This window comes from Dromiciops gliroides, chromosome 2 (assembly GCF_019393635.1).
Source record: "Dromiciops gliroides isolate mDroGli1 chromosome 2, mDroGli1.pri, whole genome shotgun sequence".
Taxonomy (NCBI): domain Eukaryota; kingdom Metazoa; phylum Chordata; class Mammalia; order Microbiotheria; family Microbiotheriidae; genus Dromiciops; species Dromiciops gliroides.
This window is the reverse complement of record NC_057862.1, coordinates 292,087,741-292,111,441: the sequence shown is the minus strand read 5'-3', so window position 1 is coordinate 292,111,441 and position 23,701 is coordinate 292,087,741. Positions and strand designations below refer to the sequence as shown.

The following is a 23,701-nucleotide window of genomic DNA, read 5'->3' as shown; positions in this document are numbered from 1 at the left end:
CAATATACTCTCTATGTTCATAATATTTATTTGATAAATCAAGTTCTCTGCTTTATAGTGAAAGTTCATATTATCTGGTCAGCAATAATACAAAGCATACAATTTGTTTTTGTTTTTAAAAATATATTTTTACTGATAATCTTTTGTTTTGAAATCCTCTAAATTTACTATTTACCTCCCCCTACTTCTTTCTAAAGAGTTCTTCTATATAATAAATAATTTTTTTAAGAGGAAGAAAGGGGAAAAAACAGCAAAACTGATCAATCAATACATTGGAAAAAAGCTGACAATATATTCAGTGTTCCACATTTATGGAACCCCTTTGCAAAGGAGTGGGGGGAGGTGTTTTCTCATACCTTTTCTTTTGGGTCATGCTTGTTCTTTGTGATTTTGCAAATTGAGCCTCTATTGTTTTGTAGTTCTTTCCATCTGCATTGTTGTAATCATTGTGTATACTGTTTTCTTGATTCTGCTTACTTCATTCTGTACCAGTTTATTTAAACTTTCCATGCTTCTCTGTATTCCTCATATTTGTCATTTCTTGTAACATAGTTATATTCCATTTAATTCATGGACTACAATTTATTTAGCCATTCCCAAATGATGAACTACTCTTTTTTTCCTTCCTTCCTTCCTTCCTTCCTTCCTTCCTTCCTTCCTTCCTTCCTTCCTTCCTTCCTTCCTTCCTTCCTTCCTTCCTTCCTTCTCTCTCTCTCTCTCTCTCTCTCTCTCTCTCTCTCTCTCTCTCTCTCTCTCTCTCTCTTTCCTTCTTTCTGCTGTCACAAAAGTGATACTAGAAATATTTTGGTATGTATGGGACTTTCTTTTTAATCAATGACCTCCTCGTGGTATATAACCAGGTGTAGAATCTCTGGGTCAGAGAATATGGGCATTTTAGTCACTTTATTTACATCATTCTAAATTGTTTTCATTGTCTGTTTAGCACAATATAGTTTCCCTGCTTATCTCTTTTAATTGGATTTTTTGCTTTGTCTGAGAGCATGATTGCTTTCCTTGCTTTTTTTTTTTTTTAATTTCAGCTGAAGGATAATAGATCCTCCTCCAGCCCTTTTACCTTTATACCATGTATCTCTCTGCTTCAAATGTATTTCTTATAAACAACATATTGTAGAATTCTGGCTTTTAATTCACTCTGCTATCTGCTTCCATTTTTACAGGTGAGTTCATCCCATTCCCATTCCCAGTTATGTTACTGTTTATTTCCTTTCACCTTGCTTTTCCCCATTTCTCTTTCCCTTTCTCTCCTTCCCCTGTCCCTCCTGAAAAGTGTTTTGCTTCTAACCACCACCTCCCCCAGTCTGCTTTCCTTTCTATCAGTGCCCCCCACCCTTGTCTTCCTCCCTTCCTACTTCCCTGTAGAGTAAGATAATTTCTATACCCAAGTAAGTGTATGTTATTCCCTTCTTGAGCCAATTCCAATGAAAATAAAGTTCAAGCTGCCTGCCACCACCCACCCACCATCTTCCCTTCTACTGTAAAAGTTTTTTCATGCCTTTTTTATATCATATAGTTTATCCTAGATAATTTCTTCCTTCTCCCAGTACATTTCTCACCCCTTAATTTTATTTTTTTGGATATTCCACCATAGTCCACTCATACCCATGCCTTCTATATTGTAATGATTGGAATGATGCCACCTACTGGAGACTTGCTGTGGGAAAGCTATATATACCTTCTAAATGTTCTAATAAAGAAAAAGTTCTTAGGAGTTACAAGTGGATTTTTGTATCTCTTTAAAATTTGACCTATCCTGTTTTTTAAGGTGTTATTTTCTTCAGTATTTTTTTTGCCTCCTTTACCAGGCTGTTGACTTTTTCTTTCATTATTTCATTTCCTTTCCCTATTTTTCCTCTGCTTCTTTTATTTGATTTTTACAATCCTTTTTTTTACCTCTTCTAGGGCCTGAAGCCAATTCATATTTTCTTTTGCATGTAGCTGCTTTGATCTCATTGTCTTCTTCTGAGTTTGTGTTTTGATCTTACTTGTCACCATACTAACTATTTTTTTTGTTTGTTTGTTTGTTTTGTGGGGCAATGGGGATTAAGTGACTTGCCCAGGGTCATACAGCTAGTAAGTGTCAAGTGACCATACTAACTTTCTATGGATAAGTTCTTTTTTTAATGTTTCCTCATTTTTCTAGCTCTTTTTCTTGCCTTTTAACTTTGTATTATAGTTGGGCTCTTCTCCCAGGGTGGAGGGGACACTGTCTTAAGCTTGACATTCAGTGCTGCTGTGTTCAGAGCTAGTTCTGGGGGGTCTGTAAGTTTTAGTTTTTCCAAAGTACCATGATTTAAGGAGAGGTATGGTCAATGCTTTCCTGGCCTGTGCTCTGATCTGTAGGGACCACAACCATTCTTCTCCACCCTGAAACTGTGAACAGGATCTCCCTGTACCCCTGCTGCTGCACACTCTGATGTTCTAGTACTCCTCTTTACCCTGGGACTGTGATCCAGAACTGCATTTGAACAATGCAACAGAGTCCTTTACCCAGTGCCAGCAAAAGGTCTCCTTCTATCTCCTTCTGACCATTTCTCTGACCCCCTTGCCTTCTGTGGGCTGAGATCTCCAGAAGGCTGCAGCTGATTCAATCACCCCCAAGGCCTGTTTATTTGCTAGAGCCCAGCCTGCCCTGTTGTGGACTGCACACTACTTTCACCCCACCAACAATGCATTATATCTTTTCATAATCTCTACATTTCTTTTTCCCATCTTTTGTCATCTTTACCAATTTGCTGCTGTGAAGTAAAACCTCAGGATTATTTGGCTTTATTTTTCTCTCATTAGTGATTTAGAGGGTTTTTTTCATGTGATTATTACTGAATTACAATTCTTCCTTTGAGAACTGTTTGTTTATATTCTTTAGTTATACATAATGTGTTATATTTTATATATAACATAATATATATATAATTATATTTATCGGGAAATCACTTAGTTATTTTGCGTGTGTGTGTATGTGCGTGCGCGTGTGTTAGGTTTGTATGTACATATGTGTTTTGTCTGTATATCTTGGATAATAAATCCTTATCTGAGAAATTTAATACAAAGAATTTTTCCCCATTTCATAATTTTTTTGGTTATCCTAGATGCATTAATTTGTTCATGTGGAAGCCTTTCAATTTTATGTAATCCATATTCTCAGTTTTATCTTTTTGAGGGGAGGTTGGGTGGGGAAATGAGGGTTAAGTGAATTGCACAAGGTCACCCAGATAGTAAGTGTCAAGTGTCTGAAGCCAAATTTGAACTCAGGTCCTCCTGAATTCAGGGCCAGTGCTTTATCTACTACGCCACCTATCGGCCCTTCAGTTTTATCTTTTGTAATTGTGTCTGTCCCTTTGGTTAAGAAAATATCCCCTCGTAGCTGTGAAAGGTTTATGATTTGCTTCTCTACTAATTTTTTATAGTGTGAATTTTCATATTCAAGTCATCTATCCATTTTGAACTTTTTGTGGAATATAGTATAAGATATTCATTTAAGCCTAATTTTTTCCAAATTGCTTTCCAGTTTTCCCCAAAGTTCTTAACAAATAGCAAGTCTTTCTTAACTAATTTATTTGGAGGCAGAGGGTTATTGTACTCTAGGTTATTGTTTAATTATTTCTGTTTCTCCAATGATTGCAATTTCAAACAAAAAGAAGCATTATTTTTCAAACCTTGCCTAGATATGCACAGATATCTTGTCCTGCCTTAGACGAAGCTGTTTATTCTTTTGTGGTGACAAGGGTGAGCTCATTATGCTTGCCAAGTGCTTTACTACCAACTTTATTATTAGTTGAAGTGGGAAGTTGGGAATACTTACAAAATGAGCTGGCTAATTTCAGTAGGACTATGACCCTGCAAACTCAGGAAATGAAATTTCTCTGTTGATTTGCTTTTAATTGAACTAATGTGCTCAGAGAGCTGGGTACCTACTTTTACCAATCAATAAATTGACTTGGTAGTGGTTGTTGCAGATGGCTCTTTTTTAAATTATGAGACATAACATAAAAGGGCCATTTATGCCCTAGTTGTAGCCCTTATGTTTTGTAATATACCCTGGTTGTCTCTTAACACAAAAATGGGACTATTAATTGTATATGATAACAAATACTTGACGGATAATATTTCATTTTAAAATTAAGTTGGTTTCTCATCCTGTAAAATGAGAGGGTTGAACTAGTTGTTCTCTTTGGTACCTTCCTGTTCTAGAATTCATTCTCTTGATCATTGTCGGGGTAGAAACATAGGATCATAGATCATAGAAAGGAATTTTAGAGATCATCTAATTCAGGGCTTTCCACTTGTGACCCCTTTTTGCCCAAGAAATTTTTATGCAACCCTGGATATATAGGCATGTAAAATTTTTCGTGACCCCCACATTCAGTTAATGCAACTCCATATAGAGTCACAACCCACAGTTTAAGAAACTTTGATCTAATTTACTCCCCTTGTTTTATAGGACTAATGTGTCTAAGGTCACACAGGATAGTCAGTGAAAGATCTGAGATTTTAATCTAGGTCCACTGCTGTCCCCAATCCATTATTCTTTCCTCTATACCACACTGCCTTAGTGTGATAGAGTAAAAAGTGATTGGATTGAGCATGAGAGGATCTGAGTTTGAATGGTGACTACTGCCTACTTCCTGTGTAACCTTTGAGCTGGTTACTTATCTTCTTCAGGCATCATTTTTCCTCATCTATAAAATGAGGGGTGTGTATTATTTGATCTCTAAAATCTCTTCAATTCCTAGGTCTAAGTGTTATGATACTGTGAAGGATCATGTGATTCTAGGTTTCCATTTATGAAAGTTCATTTTGTAAGGTTTTAACACTTTCCAGACAAGACACTAATACAGATTTTACTTGCTTTTCAGCTAAGGGAAAACCTCGCACTGTTTAAAGAAAGATAAAGTTGAAACTGCATCACTGAAAACTTTCATTGAAGTCTTACTCCCTGCTCAGGCTTAGCTATCCCTCGCCTGCATATGACTTACAGGTATGTCAATAGGAAACTTTCAATTACGTCATATACTGATATTACTAATTTGCTTTACTAAGAAGTTTACCTCAAAACTTTAATGTATTTTTTAATTTTCAGTTTCAGAAACTTCAATATATATTATTTCTGGTTTTATTTTTAATTTTACTTTTTTTAATAGAGTTAGAGCTGGAAGTAACTTTATAAGTCATTTAGATCTACCCCCTCATTTTAACAGTGAGGAAACTGGGCCCAGAGATATTAAGGAAATTGCAGGGGATCACCTAAGTCATAAGTGACTGGTTCTAATGCATTCTAATGCAGGACCTCTGGCTTCAAAGCTGGTTGTTTTTCCATTGCATTACTTTTAGTAATATTGTTTTGTTTAGATATTATATACCAAAAATGCAGTACTATTTCAATTTTATATTATTAAAGCCAGTAGAACAGTAACTTTCCTTTTTCTCCTCATTCTTTTTTTTGGGGGCGGGTGGGGCAATGAGGTTTAAGTGACTTGCCCAGGGCCACACAATAAGTGTCAAGTGTCTGAGGCCAGATTTGAACTCAGGTCCTCCTGAATCCAGGGCGGGTGCTTTATCCACTGCGCCACCCAGCTGCCCCACTGTGCACAATTACCTTTAATTTTTGTATCCTCAACATCAAGGATAGTCTCATACATAGAACAGACAATGAATATATATTTAACAAATTAAATTGAACTTTGGCATTTATAGATGAGGAAACTGCGGCCCAGAGAGAGTATATGAGTTTCCTAATTCACACATTTGAACCAGGACTAGAAACTAGGTTTGTTTATATCTCAATATTCTTTCTGTACTTTACTGCTATTAGTACAAAGATGAACCCTGAAAATGATAGCATATATAACTTCATAAAATAATTAAATTCCTTTAAAAATGGCATATAGTAAAATCCTCAAGTTTTCCCATTTCATTTTCATGAAATATAAATACTTTGAGGCAGCTAGATGGCTCAGTCAATGGAGCACAGGACCTGAAGTCAGAAAGACCTGATTTCAAATCCAGTCTCAGATAAGCACTAATTGTGTGATCCCAGGCAAGTCACTTAATCTCTGTTTGCCTTAATCCACTGGAGAAGGAAATGGCAAACCATTTTAGTATCTTTGCCAAGAAAATTCCATATGGGATCATGAAGAGTTGGTCATGAATAAACAACTGAACAACAACAATAACAAATACCTTGGTGCCTCTGACATTTACTAACTATGTGATCTTGGGCAAATCACTTAACTCTCTTCAACTTCTGTTTCCTCCCCTGTAAAATGAAAGGGTTGAAAAAGATGTCCTCTGCTCTCTTCTTCCTGCTCTAAATCTCTGATTCTCTGATTTTGGAATCCTGTGAAGTGATGGGAAGAAGAACTAGCAGTAGATGAGCAACTGCACCCAGGGTGCTGTCCAGTTTGATAGGCAGGGTTATCTCTATTACCTCTTCTGGACAGTGTCAGGATTAAGTTCAATAAACATTGATTGATGCCATGATCTTCGAAACTGTCTTTTGAAAAATTGTAGCGGAGAGTATTATTTTTCAGGTACAGGTTACTCTGGATAGCCCCTGAAGTCCTTATCACATCCGATATCATAGATAGCACATTCCCTTCTATGAAGGCCACAGGCTCACAGGTATGGAGCCAGGCGGGGACCTCAGAGGCCATTTAGTTCAACTCTCTCAGTTTACAGGTCAATCAGTGAACCCAGAGACATGAAATGATTTGTAAGTGTGCCATTTGATTACAAAATTCTTGGAAGCAAGAGATAGGTCTCTCAGGAAAAAAAAAGTTAGGTCTTTGTCTTTTTTTTAGTAGCCTTTACTTCACTTGATACAGTGCTTTGCCCACACAGTGGGCTTAATCAATATTAGGTAATGAATGGAGAGATGAATGAAGTCTTTTTAATAATCCTAAACTTATAAATCAAAAGCTTACTGGATACATTCTGGGCCTCATGTCTGCTTTTGTTTTTCTAAAAATTAATATATACGTGCATATAAATATATATATTATAGTTGGTTTTGTCTGTTGTCTTTTAATTGAACAAAGATATTTGTTATTGTTTGGTGTTTTTAAGATAGGGTAGGGTACTGAGTAGTTTTTGTAGAGGGGGCATGACAAAATGGAGAACACACTGAATTTCGGACCCCAAAACTGGATTTGAATAGTAGTTCTGCCACTTAGTAGGTACTACATGTGATGCTGAGTGAGTTGTCTAAACCAGTTTCATAAATTCTTAGAATCTCAAAAGTGAAAGTAGCTTTACAGGTCATCTAGTTCAACCCCTTCTAAACAGGATTGTCCCTCTACAATATTCCCCACAAGTGATCTTCTACCCTCCATTTGAAGACCTACAGTGACTGGTATTCACTTTGTCCCAGGGCAGTTCATTCCATTTTTGAATAGCTCTAACTTGGGAATATTATTTGTTTTGTTTTGGTTTTTGGTATATAAAACTGAAACCTGCATCTCTTTAATTTCTTTCCATTTACTGACTCTAGTGATGTCCTGTGGGGTCAAGGAGATCAACTTAATCCTTCTTCCTCATGAGAGTACTTCAAATATTTGAGGACAATAATCATTTCCAACCTCAGGTTTTATGGAAATAACAATGCTATTTACCTCCCAGAGTTGTGAGAACTGAATAAGACAAAATAAGAAAGTCCTTTTTCATTGCAAAGTGCTATGCACATGTAAGATCTTACTGCATTTTATTGATGTTTGGTTAAAAAAACCAGACTGCTTGCATTTGTACAGTCTAGAGCTTCCTTCACAGTAGAATATCAAGATGACTGAGAACCAATTCTCTAATTTATTTCTGTAAATGTAGATGTCCACATAGAGACTTTTATTAAGGTGGGGACATGCCTGTATAATTATTCTCCCTCCTCCTGTTTATTCCTATCCACTAGCCACTTCATGGCCCCATTGGCCTCTCTGACTCTGCATTTCTACATACAGTCACAACAGTAAGGAAGCATGTTCAGTAACACTTCTGTGTTGACAGCAGCATTTGTTTTGTTTATCTGATTGTTCCCTTTTTTGGTTTTCCCCGGGATTTCCAGATCTTGGAACATCCTTTGGTCAGCAGATGCACTTTTATTTTCAGTTTCTAATTTCCAGCCAAGTCGCATTGAGGTAAAGTACAAAAATATTTCTTAGCATTGTCACATCTTGGCAACAGGAGGTAAACATGAAATCAACAGTTTATGTAGATCCCAAGAAATAGTATTCTTTTTCTTGGGGGTGGGGTGGCATATTTATGAGTCCCAGCTCTGTGTTTTTCATTAAATGTTTCCTAGTGTCATTCATTCTCTGGGCATACTCTCCTAATTCCCTCATGCCCTGGGAGGGTGGATCCCCAGAGGAGAGCTGACTGCCTCTCCTCTCAGAGATCTAGAAGTAACCCTGAGCTTGGGTTTTTCTTTTTCTAATAATATAACTTATGAGTCCCTCCTGGTATGCTTCCCCATTAATTACCAGTTGATGTCAGTTAGCTAGCCAAACTTAATTAGTTTTTACAAGTGGGTATTTACTATAGTGGCATAGTAAGAACTGTTGGTACAAAACTCTCCCCCAAACCAGAGGCACACCCTCTCCCAAAGGTACATGGAGCGTCCATAAGGAAGTGGGCTCAAGCTTAGTGAGCATATGTAGCAGTAAAGCTGAGAATCCCTTTTTTCCACTCATGGAGCCTTTATGAAGTTCCCCTTAGGCATGGTGTGGCTTCCTACTGGTCTGCTTGTAGAGTCCTCTAGCTGCCTTTCCTCAGCAAGTGCAGTTTGTCTTTGGCTCCCAATCATTAGATGTTCTGGGAACACTGCTAAGATGCCCTTGGGAAGTCCACATTCTCACTATTTTTTGAGATTCACAAGGTCATCCTCTAGACCAGTAGGATGAAGAGTCAGAGGCTCTCTTCTCCCCATCCCCAAACAGCTCCTTTGGACTTGCCTGAATTGTTCTCTCCTTTAAGTTGGCCTGCCACTGGAGAATGGGTTCCAAATAGTTATACTCTTTTATCCCAGACCTACAGGATATGACTAAGTTTTCCCAACAAATCCCAATATACTTCCCCTGTAGTGTCATTTCATTTCTTCTATCGATTTTCACTCCTTCCAAATTGATTAAAGGCTTTTTGCACCTAGTTTAATGATCTTGATTGATTGTTTCAATATAGATGTTCCCACTATATGAAGATTTCAGGGCTAGAGTATCCTTTTAGTTACTTTAAATGGGGTAGAAAGAATTGAGTCAGTCCATTCCCTTCCCTAACGCTAGTCTTAATCACAATAATGCATCCTTGCCTATACTTGTGTTCTCAATAGTTTCTTGGTAAATACAGGTATCTCTCAAATTACCAAGGTGATACTTTGTACAGTTCAATTCAGCAAACATTTATTAAGAACCTGTTATGTACAGAAAACACTGTTCTTAGGCAATAGAGGAGATACAAAGTGTAGGTGACACCTAATGCTTGACATAATCTAATACAGAGAAAAGACATATATTTACAATTTACTTGCCCCAAGAAGGAGAACTAGGAGCAGTGGGTACTAATTATAGAGAAGCATATTCTGGTTTGATGTAGGAAAAAAACTTCCTACCAATTATAGCTGTCCAGATGTGAAATGGAATGTCTTAAGAATTGATGAATTCCTTATCTTTGGAGGTTTTCAAGTAGATGGATGACCAGTGGTTTGAGGTGTTGGGGGAAAACTTTTGCTCCAAGTATAGGCTGAGCTAGATGACTTTGAAAGTCTCTTCTAGCTCTAAGATTTTGTGCATAAATGACTTACTATAATAAAAATAATACATCCCAAGTACAGAAAAGAGGCAAAAACAAAATTATATACAGAGAGGACTCTTAGGAGTAGCTATATGGAAAGTAAAATTCTTTAAAACTACTTTCCCATATTCTCTGATAATAAAATTTGTTATATATTCTTTTTGTTTTGTTTTGTTTTGTTTTGTTTTTTAAAGTGAGGCAATTGGGGTTAAGTGACTTGCCCAGGGTCACACAGCTAGTAAGTGTTAAGTGTCTGAGGCCAGATTTGAACTCAGGTACTCCTGAATCCAGGGCCGGTGCTCTATCCACTGCGCCACCTAGCTGCACCTATATATTCTTTTACTGGAATACATTGTTTCTAGGAGTAATAAACTCCCACTTAAAATGTAATGAAGTTAAAATAGTTTTATGATATAATTATAACAATAATAATAATACTTAAGTGGACCTGTGAACTCACTGATGAGATTCTCTGCATTGGTATATAGTACAATATATCCATTTCTTTTCATCCTGTCCTGTTCTTTTCCATGCCCTTCTACAAATCCAAATTTAGAAATAATGGAGTCCTTCTTCTTTCTTGGTCTTTTAATATGCAGTTAAATATCAATGTAGCATTTGGGCTGCTCTCTTATCCTTCATTTCACTACAGAGCTGGTCCAACTCCTTTTCTAACTATACATTTCATGAATAATATCTCTTTTGCAAGCAAGTCATTTTTGATAAGATGCTGCAATCTGTTTAAAAACACCATATGTCTCTCACTTGCCCTGTCAGTTGTCTATAAGTCTTTGAACTCTTTGATTTCTTAATCCTGAACCTTATTTTCCAGCATTTTTTTCAGTGTCCTCCCAATGTCCTTCCTTGGTATTATTGTCAACAGTGACTGTCAGTGCTTATGTTTTATAGTAACACACCAAATAAATTGCAAAATTAAGACTGTGAAAAGGAAAATAGCAGAAATTATCTTTATTGGTCCTGATCATCACATTATCCATTACAACTGCGAATAATTACCTTATTTGTAAGGGTAGACATGAATGTTTACATATATCGTGACTTAGAACTTAGAGTAGTTCTAGTGTCATACTACTTCTGTCATCAAGCAGGCTTCCTTTGATAGTCTGAGCTGATAGAAGACAGCTGTGAAATGGTGAGGCAGTGTTGAAGTGACGGTTAGAATCTAGTACCAATACTCAAATGGCTTGTTCTATCCTCGACTCTTCCACAGACTAGTGATGTGACAATGAACAAGACATTCTACCTTTCTGAACCTCATTTTCCACATCTGTAAAATGGGGATATTAATATACTTCCTCATGGAGTTAGGGAGTATAATTTGAGTATAATTATTCATAAGTGATCCTGGGCCTGATTTCCTCATTAAAAAGAAATGTGGGGAAAAAAAAGAAATGTGCTTTCATACAATGATTGGAAAATTCTACACTGGTTAGCATAGGTTTGAATTTAAGATTTTTTTTTTATAGCTTTCTGAAATAAATACACCAAATTATCTTGTTAAACTCTGATATTTAAGTGTCTTAAAGCTACTTCTTCCTCCATCTCATTTAAAACTCATGGCTTAATTTACTCATGTTATTTTAATAAAATGTGCAAATAAGCATACAAATTTCATCATTTCAATAATTTATACTAGAAAACATTATAAGTCAAGGAAACCTAGAATTTTGGTGAAAGAATTTTGCCAATCTTAAATCTATATTCTCAGATATCCAACCAAACAAACACAACTCATTGGGGGGGGGCAATGGGGGTTAAGTGACTTGCCCAGGGTCATATAGCTAGTAAGTGTCAAGTGTCTGAGGCTGGATTTGAACTCAGGTACTACTGAATCCAGGGCTGGTGCTTTATTCACTGCCCACCTAGCTTCCCCCAAACACAACTCATTTTTAAATTTAAAAATATTGCCATGGGTTTCAGTTCTGTTTAGATGAAACCTTTTGGGAGGCTTCAGTGGTGTAGAACTAGCTGGCTGACTGCCACTCCTGGCCATCAATTAACATTTTGTTGTGTGCCCACAGAAATCAAGCTACTAATGAATCATAGTTTTTAATTTATCTGAAGGCCACACAATCAGATATTACTACAGATCAGAATTTAGAACCATGCATGCCTTAGGAAAATTTTGTATATTGGCGACACAACTTCTGCTCAATCTTCATTTGTTTTAGAGAAATACAAGAAATTAGAAGGGTAATCCATGTTATCTTTACATGTATAACAAATATGTATGCCCCTGAGCAACAGTGGCCGGAGAAGGGTGGTGTTGGGTTGCTGAGGAAAACTACCTATTGTCTCTTGAATTGTCTACATTCATTGAATCTGGGAATGACTCAGCTCTAGTAGAATGACCAAAGGCAGTTAGAAAAAAAAATTGTGTGTGTGGGGGGGGTCATCTTAATTTTTCCCTTACTCCCTATTGACTTCCCATTTAATTAAAGGTGCTATCCCCCAAAGCTGTACATTGCCTTCTAATTTTTTATGGCTGTTATTCATTTTTATATTGAAATAGTTATTAAACTATGTGTATGGCTTTACAGTTGAACTTGGATAAACAAGATTACCTGACATCAAAGTCCAGTGAATAAGAATGAGTAAAAAAGTTTTTCTAGACACATCAATGTCAATAATTTTCTTCAGAGAGCTTTTGTATCCTATCTGGGTGCATCTTGGAATAATTTTATGAACATATTTTTTGGGGGGGGTTGTGTTTTGGTCTTTTGGGTTTTTTTGCGGGCCAGTGAGGGTTAAGTGATTTGCTCAGGGTCCCTCAGCTAGTACGTGTCAAGTGTCTGAGGCCAGATTTGAACTCAGGTCCTCCTAAATCCAGGGTTGGTGCTTTATCCACTTCACCACCTACCTGCCCCTGGACATATTTATCTCTCAAAGTCACTAGCTTCCATTTGTTCAATCCTAATTCTTAAGCAATAATTTTCTTCAGAGAGCTTTTGTATCTCCTTTTCCATTTGGCTTTTCAAGCTGTTGACTTTTTTCTCATGACTCTCCTGTATTGCTCTCATTTCTCTTTCCATTCTTTCCTCCTTCTCTCTAAATCTTCCTTCTATCTCTCCTACTTTCTCTTCAAAGTCCCTTTTGAGTGCTTCCGTGGCCTGACACTAATTCATATTTTTCTTGGAAGATTTGGATGTAGGAGCCCTGAGGTTGTTATCCTCTTCTGAGGGTGCACCTCTATCTTCCTTGTAGCTACAGAAACTTTCAATAGTTCTCAACTTTCTTTGCTTGCTTATCTTGCTGTCTTTTATTTGACTTTTAACTCCCTCTTACAGTGGGGCCCTACTTCCAAGCTACACTGTCCCAAGATTCAGAGGGTCCCAGGTGTTTTGGTTTGAGGGAGGGCAGGTATTTTTCTCTCCTGGCTTGTTCTCTGGTCTGAAGATCACCTCAAGCCAATTTGCTAATTAACCAGCCAGCATAACTTTGTGTGCTGTGGTGGTTCTTAGCTCCCAAGTGCCTGTGCCCCTCCCCAACATGGGCCTCCTGCTGCTCACGATTTCTTCCTGGTTCTCCTCTGGGGTGGGATAGCTGAATTCCTCCTTAGGTCCCCCAGATAGCCCTGTATTTATTCTCCCCCTTACCTCAGCCATTCAGCCCTCTCACCTGACCATAAGCTTGGTTCCAGAAAACGCTGGTGCTGTAGCTGATTTGGAGGTTTGGGGGTAAGTTCCTCTGTGCTTGGGGTCTATGTCAGTGGGATCGTGGGGTTAGACTCTTTTTGCAGTCCAGTACGGCCCCCTCTAAACTGTCTTTGGCTGGAAAATAATCTTAGCCCATCTTTTTGCTGGTTTTGCTGCTCCAGGGGTTGTTTTATTGCTGTATTTAGGGTAATTGTGTCAGGAGCTCTGTGAATTTAATGTCTTTGCCATCTTAGCTTTGCCTCCAAGGACATATTTATCTCAATGATTATTCCTCTTTTTATGACTTTGCACCAGTTATTAAGTTGCTGCACTATTCTGCTGTGTAGTTTTTTGAATCTTTGAAAGAGATTTAAAATCCCCTTTTCCCCCTTTTGTCTATTTCAAAATTGTTTACAATGTCCCTTCCTGTGTATTTTGTTATTCTTTTCAAAAGCATACTTAAATAAAGGTTTTCTTGGGCTAAGACTGAGCTTATGCCATTTTTTTTAGAATGAAAAAAACAAAACCATAGTACATATATAATACTATGTATCATTGTTTTCTTTGTATACTATCTTCCCTCTCTCCTTCCATATTTAATCAGGGCAGAATTCTATGGACAAGAGAGAGAGAATATTCTTGCTCACAAGGAGCTTATATTTTAATGGGGAAAGATAACACATAAAAGAAAACTGCAAAGCAGGAGGTGGGAGGACAATTAACCTTTTATAGGGGAATATTGGCAGAGTCTTCAGGGTCATGGTCAGTATGCTGGTAGTGTGCCTTAACACTGAACTAGCTCTGCATTCCAGGTATAAATTTGATGTGGTCATAATGTATTATCTTTGTAAAATATTGCTATAATCTCCTTGCATATATTTTATTTAAATTTTTACACCAATATTCATTAGAAAAATTTTTGTTCTTCCTGGTTTAGGTATCAGAACCATATTTGTGTCATAAAAAACATTTGGTAGGGGCAGCTAGGTGGCGCAGTAGATAGAGCACTGGCTCTGCATTCAGGAGGACCTGAGTTCAAATCCGACCTCAGTCACTTGACACTTACTAGCTGTGTGACCCTGGGCAAGTCACTTAACTCTAATTGCCCTGCAAAAAAAAAAAAAAAGACTTTGGTAGAACTCCTTTACCTGTTTTTCCAGCTAGTTTATATAATATTGAATTTAATTGTTCTTCTAAAGTTTGGTAAAATTCTCTTGGGAATCCATCTGGTCCTGGGGATTTTTTCTTAGGGAACTCATTGATGGCTTGTTCAATTTCTTTTTCTAAGATAGTCTTATTTTTCCTAATTGAATTTTTAATGAACTGCTGTAGTGTCAAGTCAGGAAGAATTTATTAAGTACCTACTATGTTCCAGGCCCTTTGCTGAGGATATAAACAAAGGCAAAAAAAAAAAAAAGAACTCCTACTGTCAAAGAGCTCAAAGTCTAATGGTGGAGACAACATACAAACAAAATATAAACGGGATTAATTGGAGCTAATCAATAGAGGGAAGGGCATTGGCATTAGTAGGAACTGAGAAAGGCTTCTTAAAGAAGGTATGATTTTAGCTGGGATTTGAAAGAAGCCATAAAGTATAGATGAGGAGGGAGAGAATTCTAGGAATGAGAGACAGTCAGCAGTAAAAATGCCTAGAGTCTGGAGAGGGAGTGTTTTAGCCAAGAAACAGTAAAGGGGCCAGCATCACTGGATCAGAGTACATGGAGGGAAATAGCACGTAAGACTGCTGGGAAGGTAGGAAAAGGTCATGTTATACAGGGCCTTAAATAACAGAAGATTTTCTTTTTGATCCTGGAAGTAATAGGAAGTCAATGGAATTTATTGAATGGGAAAAGTGAGGTTTGATAGGGTCTGACTTGCACTTTAGGAAGATGGATAACTTAGTGGAAGACAGACTGGAGAAAGGAGTGAGAAGCCAGGGGAATCAAACCAAAAGCTATTGCAGTTGTCCAGGTGTGAGGAGATGAGGGCCTGTACTAGGGTGGTGGTAATGTCAGAGGAAAGAAAGGGGCATATATAGCAGAGATGTTAAAAGGGTAGACTCAGTAGGACTTGAATCTCCGAGGTGAGAGAGAATGAGCGAGTGGAAGATAACAGCTAGATTGTGAGCCCGAGTTACTGGGTACCTTCTACAGTAATAGGGAAGTTAGGAAGAGGGGAGGGTTGGTGAAGGGAGAAAGATAATGAATTTGGTTTCAGATGTCTAAAGGACTTTCAGTTCTAGATACCTAAAGGGTAGTTGGAGTGAAGAGACTGGAAGTCAGCAGAGAGATTAGGGCTGAACTAGTCGATCTTAGAGTCATTGGGATAAAAATGAGAATTGAAACTATGGGAGCTGATGAGATCTCTTAAGTGAAGTAATATAGAGAGAAAAGAGAACAGGGGTCAGGACAGCCTTGGAGGGGACACCCATGGTTAGTGAGCAAAGGAGACAGAAGAGTGGTCAGACAGGTAGGAGGAGAATCAGGCCAGAGCAGTGTTAGGAAAACTGAGAGAGAGGAGAGTATCAAAGAAGAGAGAATGATGGACAGAATCGGAGGTTGGTGAGAAGTCAAAAGGTTGAGGACTGAGAAAACAGAATTGTTTACTTGATCCTGGAGGCAATAGGGAGCCATTAGAATTGATTGAATAGTGAGGTGATGTGTTCAGATCAGATCTGCAGTTTAGGAACATTCATTTGACAGCTGAGTGAAGGATGGTCTGGAGAGACTTGAGGCAAGAGAACAACTAAGAGGCTATTGCAGTAGTCAAGTTATCAGGTGAAGAAGTACTGAACTAGGGTGATGTCAGTGTCAGAGGTGTTAAGAGAAAGAGAGAGGTAGAATCACCAGAAATTGAAGAGGAATTGGATGGGGAAGCAGGGTGGAAATGAGAATTTAAAGCTGATACCTAAGTTGTAAACCTGGGTGACTATGAGGATAGCGGTACTCTCCACAGTAATAGGGAAATTAGGGATTAGCCAGTTCAGTGCCTGCATACTTTACATACCTAGACTATTGGGACAAAAACATTTATCATTCATTTGATTTTTCCTGTGTTGACCAAATTCTTATAAGTGGTTGTGGATCTTATTAAAGAATCTCTGTAATACCAACACAGTCAGCACAATATTATCAGCCAATAGAAGCATTTAGAAGACACCACTATACATAAGGAACCCCTCTTCCGTTTGGACTATACAAGGTAACCTCTGTGACAGCAATGAATACCTTAGTGAAGAGACAATTCTGTTTTATGTCTCTGACATTAATACACAAACAAGATCATTGACAAAGTTATCTCTTGTTATACCCATCAAGGAATCTTGTATGATGATACTGTATGATTGAAAACACCTTGTTGGAGGTTCATAGATTTAGGATAACCCCCTTTTTTCTGCATAAGTCAGTTTTAAAAATTAGTCAGTAAACATTAAGTGTCCATTGTGTCAGGAACTGTGCTTTTAAAACCATATACTTTTCAGTCAATCAAGTGAATATAAAAATGTGATCTGCTATAGAAAATCACTTAAAGATGATTTCTTGTCCTCATATTTTCATCAAAGATACCTTTACAATGGTATATAGGGCATTTTTATGAGAAAGTACTGGGTGTGGCGGGCAACCAAAACAAATTTTTTTAAGACTATACTTTTGTTGTTATTTGTTTTAGTTGTGTCTAACTCTTCGTAATCCTATTTGAGGTTTTCTTGGCAAAGATTGGAGTGGTTTGCCATTTCCTTCTCGGTTGCATTTTTTAAAAAACTCAGCATATTTAATTAAGATACAAAATCAATGTAAGCAATAGGAGAGAATCAGACAATAGAGCCAGTTTTGGCACCCTTACAAAAATATGTACAATCCCTTACATGTTCCTAAGGGATAATAATATAAGCACTCTTAGGAGCCATTGGAGTTTTTGAGTAGCAGAGTGACATGGTTGGACCTGTGCTTTAGCCAAATCACTTTGGTGGCTGACTTTCTTTTCTTTTCTGTTTTTTAGGAGTAATGAGGGTTAAGTGACTTGCCCAGGGTCACACAGCTAGTAAGTGTCAAGTGTTTGAGGCTGGATTTGAACTCGGGTTCTCCTGAATTCAGGAACAGTGCTTTATCCACGGCACCACCTAGTTGCCCTAATGTAAGCATTCTTAATCCATACTGATCCCCAAAGAATCTTAAGTGTTAGACTAAGTCATCTCTGTTCCGTTTTATAGATGGGAAATCTGAAGCAAATAGAAATTAAGTGACTTGCCCAGAGTCAAACAGCAGTTTTTGAGGGCAGATTTGAACTCAGGTCTTCCTGACTTCAGTCCTTGTGTTCTGTACCATCTAGTTGCCCCGAGCTTCTGATACATTAAAAAAAAGCTACCGATATGTGAAATGGATAAAAAGATACTGACAAGAGAAGACATTAAAACTACTGAACGATGTGACTACTTTCTCATATTGATATCTTAGTGTATAGTCTTTTTGGGGGGGGCAGGGCAGTGGGGGTTAAGTGACTTGCCCAGGGTCACACAGCTAGTAAGTGTCAGGTGTCTGAGGCCGGATTTGAACTCAGGTCCTCCTGAATCCAGGGCCAGTGCTTTATCCACTGCGCCACATAGCTGTCCCTAGTGTATAGTCTTTTAAAACATCTTTTGGTGTTTGCCATAGCCAGTACTTTACAACTTTCTTTTTGAAAAAAATAATCATGATATATAGATATGAAGCTCAGCATGAGCACTGCACACCAACTACATGCTATTTCTTGTTGCTTTAGGTGTTGATTTCTTTATTAGCTTCTTCAGGAAGAACCTGTGAGCTGCAACTTCCTTATGGATTTGGAACCAAAGGATTTGACTTTGAAACTTTGCCTTTCTACTTAATTCTTGTTTAACATGAGGCAGCTTTTCTGGGCCTCAATTTCTTCATCTGTAAAATGAGATGGTTGTATTAAATGGTCTCTAAGATCTCCTCTAGCTTCAAATATATGGTTCTGGTTTTATAGCAAGTGTATCACACACAACTGATGCGGTTTATTCCTGCAGTAATATAGTATGTCAATTTATTGGTCATTGAAGAATGACTTGATTTTTAGTGTGCCAAGTTGATGTTTATAGACAGTCAGAGTACTGTGATTCTTAGCACCCTCTGCCCCCTTTTCCACCATTCTACTGCCTGTAAAGAAACACAAGACCCACATGGGACTGGGAGACATTTTCTATTTTCTTTTGTTTTATACATTTCCTTGGCACTTCATCACCATTTGGTCAGCCTTTGGGTGTTGAACTTCTTTGTACTCAACTATGCCTGTCTTCTACACATTGTTTGTCACTGGACTGTATTCCAAACCCTTTTAACTTGGTGAACCTGCCAAAGCTACCACTCTGTAGGCAGAGTCTTAGAGAGCCCAGGCTCATTCCTCTGTCATGATGTAGTGTCATAGTAGGACTTTTGTGGTGGTATCTGTTCGTGTCAATAGACTATTGAAAGAATAAGTTCAGGAATATACTAAACAGATCTACTGCAAAACAGCTAAAGTAATAGATATGCCTCAAAAGAAAAGGGGGAACCTCTCTTGGGATCTAAGTTATCTCTTAGTCATATCATGTTTTGTACATGTTTTTCTCCTGTTCTCAAGATGAAGTAGTCTTGTAATTTATCTCAACCTATAATTTAGCTAGAAATTAGAAACAGAAAAGAAATGTTTGTTGAATTTACCTCAGATTGGTTTGTTTTAAGATGCTAGGATATTTTTTTCTCTACAGTTTTCTTTTCTAATATAGTAAATGAAAGATACAAATCTCTCAGAAGATTTTTAGGATTGTTGATAAAATTCAAACAATACTTTTCTTCTTTTTACATATTCTCCCACCTTGGGGACTTTTTAGCTTTTCTAAGATTTTCCTTTATTTGAACAAGTTTGGTCACCTGTTGTAGTTAGCCAAAAGATATGACTTTATTATTGGCCTCATTTAAGCTTTGGGCATTCTTATTACTTAGCAAGCTATCCCTGGAAGATTATTTTTATGAGGAATCCATGTCTATTTGAGACAGTTATCTGTTCGTTTGCTTTTCTTGTATGAGTGGAATATTGCCTCTTGAAATGATTTTGTGATTGGGTGAGAATTAATTTCTATTTTGGCTTCAAGTGTGCCAGATTCTTTTCATCAGCATTACCCACGAGGTATTCTAAAACATTAAAAGGCAATATACATTTCCCAGGCGATGAAGCCTTGGAACTCAGCCACCATCAAGGCAACACAGCTTTGTTGGGTTGGGTGTCTGTGTAAATTGGATGATAGCAGGGTATCTAACCAACTGCCATGCAACATACGAAGTACTGCCACTGTTCAAAAGAATTACTCTTAAAATGCTCCTAATTATCATAGAACCTTTTCCCTCTCCACTTCCCCTCTTCCCTTAAGGATTTCTACCTAGCTAAAAATTTAAGTCAGGAATAACAAGTGCTAAACTGTGAAGGGAGATCTAGTTATGGAGTTATGAAAAGGGCCTCTTGTGGCTAATCTACAAAGATGATCATGCATCTATCCCATATTTGCCAAATAAGTCTTAGGGAACTTTCTAGCTAGTCTTTTTCATATGACCATTAAGGAATCTGGGGAAAACTCATCATTTGTTACTGACATGCCAATAAAATAGATTCACTTCTCACTGAATAGGGAAACTGTTGTCACCTAAGACTTCTATGGGGATAAAGAACTGTGTATTTTATTCTCATAGTAACTTGCCCCACTTAAGTTGTCTAGGTGAGTTGTGGTGAAGGTGTGCTGCATGTCTCTGCTGGTGAGCAGAGTTGTCACTCCCACTGGCCACTACCATTGGGTGGATCAAGCTATTTCTCCCCGCTTACTTCTTGGCTCCTCTCATCTGCCTTGACTTTCCCTCCAGGCTGTTTCTTCAGCTCCTCCGGTCTGAAGGAGTGATTTTCCTTTCAAATCAGGCCTCAGTATATAATGGGAAGAATGCCCTACTTCCTGTTCCAGCAAGGTAGATGGATCTTTCCCCAACCAAAATGCTTACTGCCGAAAGAGAAAGATTTCAAATTAAGTCTTCTCTCCCTGCTCTGGAAGTTTATAAAAAGTTAATCAGTAATTCTTTCTACACTTTCTATCCCTAGCCAGAAACTGTGGCGAAATATACACCAGCTGTAAAACTTATTTCTCTTCCCTTCTCACTGCATTTGTGTAGTGATACATGTAAGTTAGCAATACATTGATTAACCATGTTTATCATTTCAAACTAGCTTAAAAGACAAAGTAGGAATATTTTTAAAAATTAGGAAACAGAAATACGTTTTGGAAATAGGGGTGTGTGTGTGTGTGTGTGTATATATAAATATATAAATATATATATATATATATATATATTCATATTCCTAGGAAGGAATGGGAGGTAAAAGGGAACAAGAAAAAGGTAGGAGTCACAGTTTCAGATCTGCCCTCTGGATAGATTCAGTAAAGCAGATCTTGCCTCCATGGTTAGATACTGGTGACCTCTTCACCTTTCTCCCTTCTCTGTTGCTTGTTCAACTCCATGGGTTTCTTGTGCCCATGTCCTTCTCTGACACAGCCAGAGACATCTCCCTGGGGTTCTCCTGCACATTCTTACTTGGTTGTTATGTCCTTTTGTGAGACTTAGTTGCCTACTGTCCCTTTAGGCTAAGAGGGCAGGGCAGGTCTATGAGTCCCATCAGCTCATATCCACAGAGTCCCCAGTTTAGAGCAAATTTTTCAGGGGAGTCAAGAAGTCAAAAACCGATATGACCTTCTGGATGAAGTAGAAGGGCTCCATCTCCGGTGTCCTAACCTTCTTGGCGAGAGAAAGGGTGCCACATTTGCATAATGAATGCTTATTTCTGTTATGATCTCATCAGTATGGGCACTGTCTGCAGCCCCTCCTTGTGTTAATAGATACCCTTCTTGACAGAAGGGGAAAGGAGTGTATTCCAGGCATGAGGAACAGTCTTTTCAAAGGCATAGACTGGAAGTGGAATGTCATTTGACTGGAATGAAGTTTGTGAAGGCAAATAGCATTAGTAAGCTTGAAAAAGTAGACTGGAGTCAGATTGTTATTTATGCCTCCACCTGTTTCCAAAAGTGATTCGAGGGAGGGGGCAGCTAGGTGGAGCAGTGGATAGAGCACCAGCCCTGGATTCAGGAGGACCTGAGTTAAAATCTGACCTCAGACACTTGACACTTACTAGCTGTGTGACCCTGGGCAAGTCACTTAACCCTCACTGCCCCACAAAAAAAAAAAAAGTGATTCAAGGGAGCATTCACTACATTTTTTTTTTTGTGGGGCAGTGAGGGTTAAGTGACTTGCCCAGGGTCACACAGCTAGTAAGTGTCAAGTGTCTGAGGTCAGATTTGAATTTAGGTCCTCCTGAATCCAGGGCCAGTGCTTTATCCACTGTGCCACCTAGCCCCGCCCCCTCACTACTTTTAATTAACTTGATGCCAAGCCAATAGAATCATAGAACTTTTAGATCCCAAAGGGCCTTTACAGTTCATCTGGCTTCTCCTTTTTTCATTGTATATGACATGGGCCTAAAATCAATCAGAAGGGGTTTTTCCTATGAAAAACAATCAAAGATGCAGCAAGTCCTAGGAAAAATGATTGATCTGCCAGATAACAGGATAGCAGGAAGCCAAATGTTAAACAGGTGTGCTACTACCTGGCTGGAGCCAGGAGACAGAAATAATCTCAGAAGACAGGATTATCCCCACCTCAAAGCCTGTAACCTTTGACCCCAGAACTCAGGAAATATAATGCCAACTGTTTTAGTATCCAGTGTAAACCCGCCTCAACCCTCCCCTCCCCCCCTTCTATAAAAGCCTTGCCTTCCCTCTGTCTTAAGAGGAAGTGCTTTTGAACTCTTCTTCCTCCTGGAGAGGCTAAGTCTCTGACCTTCCTCTCAGTCACTTTCCCTAGAGCCAAATAAAAGACTACTTTAATTCTGATTGGACTGTGTGCGAGAGTTAATTCTTTAATAGAGATATACACACAAGCCAGTTTTTTTTTCCCCCATGTCAGTATAGATGAAAAGTGACATAACTTGTTTGAGGTCAGATATGGCAGAATCAGTACTGGAACCTGAGTCTCCTCCTTCCCAATCTATGTTTCTTCCCACTAAACAATGTAAGGTCTACATCAATGGCTAAGATTGTGTTCTTCATCATTCAACAAGCCTTTTTCATCAAATGGTATTTGCTGAATATCCATAGGTGAGTAAGCACTGTGTAGGAGAATGAATAGGCTAAAATTTTAACTGAAATTTTAAATAGTCCAGTGCTTCTATTTGATTAAAATGAAGCTTTGTGTGTTCCTGTAGAAATGAGAAATATTAGCTTACAGTAATAAAAATAGTTCATATTTCTATAACATTTGAGATTTATGATCAGTCAGCAAGCATTTATTAAGCACTTACTGTGTGCCAAGCATTGTGGTAAATGTTTTCTTCACAATAATGGTGATTTGAGGTAGTAGCATAAATTTTGTTACCTTTATTTTAAAGATGAGGAAACTGAATAGAGGTTGTGATTTGCTTTTGCTAATACAACTAGCTAGCAAGTATCAGAACCAGTCTTTGAATCTGCATCTCCTGACGCCAAGTCCAGAACGTTTTAAACTAGGATCCCTTTCCTAAGAAATGCCATTCAGTACCCCTGATCACCTTTGCTAGATTGTATCTTTCCAATCTTTTAAGCCAGTTTCTGATTCTCTTGTTCCAGGGAGTCTTTCTTTACATAGCAAGGATTGCCATATTGATTGGCTTATTTCCACTTTCTACATATTGACACTTAAAAGAAATGTTGTAGGGCTAGAAATGATGAGATTTGTCAACTAATTACCAATGCAAGGTGAGGGAAAGTGAGGAATGAAGGATTGTTAGTGATAGTAATAGCTGGGTTTTATATAGTACTTTAAGGTTTGCAAAGCACTTTTTATATACTATATCATTTTATCCTCACATCAACCCTGTCATTTCTATTACTGTCCCAATTGTTGCTAATAGTTTTCTATTAAGGAAACTGAGACTTAGGTTAGGTCACTTGTCCAGGGTCAGACAGTTAGTAAATATCTGTGGTAGGATTCAAATTCAGGTCTTCCTGACTCTAGGTCCAGCCCTCTATTTGCTACACCACCTAGCTGCCTTTCAGGAAAGATGCTGTGATTGTGAACCTGGGTGACTAAAAGAATGGGGGTGTCTTAAAACAGAAACAGAAGTTCTGAAGAGGGGTGAGTTTGCAG

The 23,701-nt window shown here is 38.1% G+C and overlaps 1 protein-coding gene across 7 annotated transcripts in view; it reads left to right on the top strand.

Annotated features, from left to right (window-relative positions):
* The window catches only part of TRAF3 (TNF receptor associated factor 3), a 171,647-nt gene that overhangs the window by 93,887 nt on the left and 54,059 nt on the right, over positions 1-23,701 (top strand). For all 7 annotated transcript variants that reach the window (XM_043983792.1, XM_043983790.1, XM_043983791.1 and 4 more), the window contains one exon: positions 4,875-4,996. The gene's annotated coding sequence lies outside the window, so the exon portion shown is untranslated. The remainder of the gene's footprint in view (positions 1-4,874; positions 4,997-23,701) is intronic.